General features: G+C 52.6%; 1 long non-coding RNA gene across 1 annotated transcript; it reads left to right on the top strand.

The window, feature by feature from the left end:
- The first annotated feature begins 533 nt into the window (after positions 1-533).
- On the top strand, positions 534-5,062 carry LOC108447778. Its single transcript, XR_001863466.1, has 3 exons — positions 534-957; positions 4,516-4,746; positions 4,866-5,062. It is a non-coding gene; the product is annotated as an uncharacterized LOC108447778 (long non-coding RNA).
- The last annotated feature ends 1,773 nt before the right edge of the window (positions 5,063-6,835 follow it).

The following is a 6,835-nucleotide window of genomic DNA, read 5'->3' as shown; positions in this document are numbered from 1 at the left end:
CCAGGATTCTGTGACAGATCTCACTGCAGAGCCAGGCTGTGCCCAGCCCTCCTGCCAAGCATTTCTCTGGAACGGTGCCGCCCTCCTTCACCAGACAAGTGCAGAAGCCAAAGGTAAAAACCTCCACCGATTTCCCAGCTGTGAGCACAGAGCAGCCAGAGCTGGAAGGGAACAGCTCCAGGCCCAACATCCCCGATCCATCCCTGCTTCCTCACGAGGAAAGCCTGGACAGCTCGGCCGGGCAGGACTCTTGTCCTGCTTTTCCTTCTCCCTGTGGTACCCAGTGCCAATAAAACATTTTATCTGCTCCCTCATGTAGTTTCCAGCAGGGAAGCTTTACTGTGGGAATCATCTCAGCCGAAAGAAAAGGAGCTGTTTAGAACATTCCTCCCCTAATTACCGAGCTAATTAACAGCAGTGCCATTTACCAGGCGGCCCAGCTGACTCACTGATCCCTAAAAACCCCTAAAACCTTTGAACAAAAGTCAGGTTTAAGTCCTAAGAGAGCTTTTCTTTTTCCTCCAGGGCGCTGAAGACCTGGGCATCTCTTCTCTGTCATGAAAGGGCTCAAGGAACAGCGTCAGAGTCAATCCATCTTTCCTGAAAATCAGGATGTGCAAGTCCTGGAAGAACCTCCGGCTGCTGGAGCCCTTCCCCATCCGGTGCTCCCTGACCACTGGCTCTGCATTTTCTCCTGGAGACTCCCATGCAAGCCAAGGGTTAATGGATAGTCACACCTATTTAAGCTCTGGTGGCAGGAAGGAAGGAAATTCGGGACACATTCCAGGAGTTGAGGCTGAGGGGGTGTGATCCCTGCGTTGTTCAATGCCCTGCTGTGTGCCAGGCAGCAGAGACACACCCAAAGCTCCCGAGGAGACAAAAGGAACCCTCCCCCGTCGCTGGCCATTCCAGAAATAATTGACACCTTCTCCCCGATCCTGGCTGCTCCTGATGCAGGTGAGTGATGCTGGAACCAGGCTGGGAAACGGGGATTTAGAGATGAGGCTTTTGCAACTTGTGCTTGCTTTTAACAGAGCGATAATCTGCTCTACCACATTCCCCACTAAAGCCTCGGCCTGGCTTGAAGTTTTCCATCTTGCACTGCCCCGTGTGAGGGTTTTTAGGGAAAGTTGGGTTTTCCTACCCACACATTTGTAAGTTTTTAATGAAGCCCCTTGAAAAACACGAACTTGCTTATAGAGGGTTAAATTTTAAATGGAATTGCGCAGAATCACTGAGGGTGGAAAAGAAGTCCAAGGTCAGCAAGCCCAGCCTGTGACTGATCCCCACCTTGACACCAGCCCAGAGCACTGAGTGCCACCCCCAGTCCTTCCTTGGACACCTGAAGGGGTGGGGACTTCACTGAAGGCCCTTGAAATTCCAAATGGAAACAGCTCCCATGACTTGCGCAGCATCTTGAGCATCCTTGGTCACTGGGAGCAACGATCCCCAGAAAGCCGGAGTCCCGGAGGCTCTGAGAAGGCTCCAGGTCTCCCTGCACTGGAACTGGGAGGTGGGAAAGGGCGGGGAGTGTCACAGCTGGAGCGGCTCCAGCACTGCACCAGGGTCAGCAGCAAAGCAGAAGGGAATAAATTAAGTAAATTAAAGCTTTCCTGCCAGTGCAGCCGAAATAAATCGGAAGGAAAATGTTCCCACATCTGGTTCTGCCTCGCCCCAGGGACTCGTGTGACAGATGAGGACGGCACAGAGGAGTGAGGAGCTTTTCCCTGCATCTGCCACGGCCAACATTCCGAGTGCCCTGGAAGCTTGTGCCTTCTGCTCGTCGCAAGGACAGGCAGCCCCAGTCCCTGCTGGCTCGTGTTCCAGGGACAGAGATCTGCCTTCCCCTGGCAACAGCCTTGGGATTCCACGCACATCCCTGCTCTGGGAGGAGCCAGCCCGGCGGTGCTGCCCCTCTCCCCATCGGGGCTGTGCCTCGAGGAACGAGCGCCAGCCCAGTTAAACTCTCACAACATCTGCAGGAGTTTGCAGCAGGGCTGGCGAGAGGATTTGAATTCTCTGCGACCTGAACTCCTCATTTAGGAGCTGACTGCTGCTTACAATGCTTAATTTGTTACTAAGGGCTCAGTTCTAGAAAATCCCCAAATATGGGAGCCCATGAAGATGCTGAAGGTCTGCAACGCTTCCCAGTGAAACCCTGAATTTAACAGTCATCCCCCAGCACTCACCCAGCAGCTGCAAAACACAAACTAAATGGAAAACCAGCTGCAGTCTCAGCCAGACAAACCCCAGTGCATTTACTGGTTTGCCAAAGTGACGTGTGGATGTGGCACCAGGGGACACGGGGCGCTGCTGGGGGATGGTTGCACTCGGTCTCGCAGGGCTTTTCCAGCCTAAAAGATTCCATGATTCTGGTATTTTCTGACACCTTGCTGATATTCTGTGCTCTGTTGAGGACTCCAGAGCCAGTGTCCCCACTGCCACCAGCCTTCCTGTGCCACCACACCTCCCACCTGCTCCAGTTCCATCCCGTACCCAGCACGGTGGGGTTGGGGCCCCTCTCCCACAGGACGCAGAGCCCCTCGGGCTGCCAAGCCCCACAGGGGACCTTCTCCATGTGACCAGCAGGGTGGCACTGCCCAGGTGACACTTGGCCCCCAGTGCCACCCTCCAGCATCTGTTCCCTTCACGCAGAACCCCAAACCCTCTCTCCCACCCCAGCTCCCTCTCCTTCCCTGCAGATCTCCCTGCCTGCCCACCCACTCCAGCTCCTGGAGCCTCAGAATGTTCTCAAAAGCAGATTTGAACATATTTGACCCAAGGCTGGACTCACTGATCTCAGAAGACTTGAGCCTCACCTGAACGAGTCCCCCAGAGCCACACACACACCCCGATCTGCCCCAGCACCATCCCCAGGGCTTTGAGTCTGAGGAGAACCTCAAACCACACCCCTGGAAATGTCCCCAGGTGCCATCCAGGGCACAGTGGGACCCTCAGTGCTCAAACCACTTCCTAAAGCTCAGCTTTGGGCAATTTGGGCAGCTCATCCCACTGCACCTCCAGCAGAGCTCCTGGGAGGACCAGAGCCAGGGTTAATTTGGTAGAGGTCATCAGGGCTTTGAGAATGAAGCTACAAATCCCTTTAAAAATAAAAATTAAACCAATTGAGGCTCACCTCGCTGATAAACTGTGAACCAAGCAAGAAGTGGAGTTAATTATTCTGTTAAAGGCAGATTTTCCTGCCCACACTTGGAATTATTTCTGCCATCCCCCCACAGATCTCCGATAATGTTAATGAACTCCAGGATCTGACTGTGGGATCACTCGGCTGCGTTGAAATACTCATGGTGGGGAGAGCTCCTTGGAAGTGATAAAGGAGGAACCTCGTAGGTATCAGAGTGCCACTATCAAAGGGGAAATCAGCTTCCAGGGAGAACAGGAAAGCTGATGCAGCCTAAAATGCAAATCAGTGTTCACGTAGCTGCTGAGCTACGAACTGCTGTCGGGGTTTAAGGTGAATTCCACAGAAATCTGGGCCTGGAAAATGGATGTTTCCCTAATCGGTGATTCCTAGAATTTTTAAGGTTGGAAAAGACCTCCAGGATCACCAAGTCCACCTGCCAACCCACCCCCACCACGGTCAGCACTGCCCCGTGTCCTCAGGTGCCACATCCACTGTGTTCTGAACACTTCCAGGGACTGGGGCTCCCTGTGCCAGGCCTGGAAAACCCTTCCATGACGAAACTTTTCCTGATCTCCAATAGCATTGAACCAGGGAATGGTTTGGGTCAGAAGGGTCCTCAAAGCCCACCCAGTGCCACCCCTGCCATGGCAGGGACACCTCCCACTGTCCCAGGCTGCTCCCAGCCCCAATGTCCAGCCTGGCCTTGGGCACTGCCAGGGATCCAGGGCCTGCCCACCCTCCCAAGGAGGAATTTCTCCCCTGGTGCAACTTGAGGCCATTTGAGGTCAGTTCTGAGTATTTCCTCTTTCATTAGCCAACCCTTTTACCAAATCTATCTCTGAAGAGTTCTGGCTTAAAGATGGAGTCCCAGAAAGACCTGAGGTGATAAAAAAGCTTTCCAGAAATCCAGAAAGGAAATATTTATTCCTGAGTTACTTTTCAGCTTTCACTTTGGTTTTGGAGAGGTGAAACCTCAGTGAAATTTGAAGATTTCACCCTTTCCTCCTCTTTCCACTCCTGTTACTGAGCCCCACCTTTCCATCAAGCAAAATTCTGTGTTTTGTTCAGCTGCTGCCTGGTGAAAACCCCATTCCCAAAATTCAGCAGCCACCCCTGGCCAGAGGTCAGGAACAGCTCAGGACATCACCCTGCCAGCTGCACCTTCTGCGAACAATCCCACGCTCCAAAAACCTCTGCAGGAAACTCCCCAGGGCCCCTCAGGGCTGTGCAATGAGTGCCACCACTCCAGGAACTCACCAGGAAAAATGATCTCAACCTTTCCCGGCCTGCATTACCCCCTCAGCCTCCCCTTCTTCCTGCTGGGTTCTTAATTCAGCTCCAACCTTGTATTTTTTATTCTTTTTTTACAGTCTGGTTGCCCAAATTAGCTGCAGCGTGCTAAGAGGAACTGCACCAGAGCCACCTAATGAGATGCAAACCCTGCCAGCGCTCTTCTATCAATATCTCCCAGAGTATTTCCTGTGGGGGCTGGGCTTTGCTGGGATCTGGAATTCCCAGTCATTCCCATCCCCCTGCTGGGATGAGTTCGAGCCAGACTGGAACACCTGGAGCAAGGTGGGAAACTTCTGCTCCTGCATGAGGTATGAAATTAGGGTGGGAAATGTTCTCCGGAGTAATTTAATCCAGCTGGAATCCCTGAAGCTGGAAAAGCCCTCCCAGACTGATTCCAAGCTGTGCCCAATCCCCACCTTGTCCCCAGCCCAGAGCCCCGAGTGCCACGTCCAGGAATTCCTTGGGCACCTCCAGGGATGGGGACCCACCCTTCCAGTGCCCGACTGCACAAAGTCTGCAAGGAACTCCCAACCTCTGGATTTTTCCTTATTTTCAGGAAAAAAGTTGCTTTTTCTCCACTCAAATCTTCTGAATTTGTACTCAATAAAAAAAAGCCTGATTAATTCCGAAATGATTCTACCGACTCACTTACATAATCCACTCATGTATCTATATCCTGTATTTCTGGTATTTTTAGGATAAACTTGTTATAAGAATTTGTTAAAACATGAAAATGTGTTGGAGCAAATATTTTTGTGTGACTCCTCCCAGAAAAATTGGGAAAATATCTCTATTTTTGCCTCATAAAACTGCATGGAATGTCTGTAGCTGCCCATGAACTGTTCCCGAGGAACATCCAGGGAGGGACAAACCAGCCCTTGGGGATACCTTTCCCTGTCCATGGGCTCCATCCTCCTTCAAAACCTGAGTTCATGGCCAGAGCTGGGTACAAGAAGGGAAATGAAATCCCACATTTCCCCCATGGAGTGAAGAACCCGCCCCAAGCAGAGGCCCCTCCCCACGGTGTAAATCTGCCACTTTTTGGGACACGACCCCGGCAGTGCCTCCCCTGCAGGGCTGATGGCAGCCCCAGGAGCTGCCAGGTGTTCCCTGCCCCCGGGAATGCTGAGCCATCTGCTCCTCTGGGATGCAGGGAAGCATCCAGAGGAACTCATCGGGAAGGGATCAAAACCAGGTTTTTTAAGAGCCAGGGCAGTGCTGGGAGCTGGGCAGGAGCCCCAGCAGAGCTCAAGGCACCCTCAGCAGCACAGAGCCAACAATTCCAGCTGGGGATGGACAGTTCCTCTGCTCTCCCTTTCCGGTTTCCATCAACAACTCCATGAGGAAAAAGGAGGGGGAAAATACTTTCTGAAATGAAACCTATTTCCAAAAATGCCTTCCTGTGTGGGATGGGACCTGGGAACATGGAAGTGTTCCCTCGCCCTCAGCATTAAAGGCACCCCTTGGTGTGCAGGTCAGCACAAAGCCCCACACACCTCTCCCTAACTCAGGAGCAGGTTGGGGTTTGTTGGGTTTTTTCCCCTCTAGGACCTGCCCATCTCAGAGGGTTGATCTCGCGCCTGGGGCCAGGAGGGAGCCCTGTCCCAGGTGGAATCAAACCCACGGGGGAGCGCTGGGACAGCGCAGGGCTGCACAAAGCGTGCCCTATTCCTGGAAGAAGTCTCGCTGCAAACAGGTCCTCGGTGGTTTTGTTGCAGAAAGGAGCTCACCACCACGCTCTGCTCCGCGGTGGGGCGGCGAGGGGTTCCTGCCCTGCCTCCTCTCTCACTCAGCTGCGCTGTCAGCTGCTCTGCCCAGGGGATCTGCAGTGGCATGGGTGGCACTGCACAGCTTTGTCCCTCTGACTCAGCCCTGTTTTGTCCTGGGATGCAAAGGGGAGGAGAGGCTGCTGAATCTTCCTTTGGCTGGGCAGCATCAGCTCAGGTCAGACATGACCCAGCCACCCCCGACGAGGGAAACCCAAGTGTTTGAAGCTGTGGGAAGGTCCTTGGCACTCCTGACATTTGAGAAGAGCGAAACAAATCCTGAACATCATCCAAGTGTAAGAGCTACCACACAGAGCTCCTTCCCACCGGAGCTCCAGCATTACCCACTACCGCCGCTTTCTTTACTGAAGGCTCTTCTTCATCCCCACGTTTTCTGTTTTCACCCCTAAAGAGTGGTTTAAGAAAACAGAACTTAATTTAGACCATCGAGTAACTGTCGATAAACGTCTTCTGAACTTGGCAAGATAAACAGAACAGATTTGAACAGATAAAAATGTATTAGAGCAACTCAAAAGGTTGAGGTTTCTCTGAAATTTGTGCAGCCTCAGTCTCATCATTTTTATCCCCACTGCTGCAATAGTGTAGTGGCTGTCAGAACCAGGTGGTTTTC

Source organism: Corvus brachyrhynchos, unplaced genomic scaffold, assembly GCF_000691975.1.
Source record: "Corvus brachyrhynchos isolate BGI_N302 unplaced genomic scaffold, ASM69197v1 scaffold245, whole genome shotgun sequence".
Taxonomy (NCBI): Eukaryota; Metazoa; Chordata; class Aves; order Passeriformes; family Corvidae; genus Corvus; species Corvus brachyrhynchos.
Note: the sequence above shows the minus strand (reverse complement) of the source record. Positions and strands in the feature narration are given on the sequence as shown.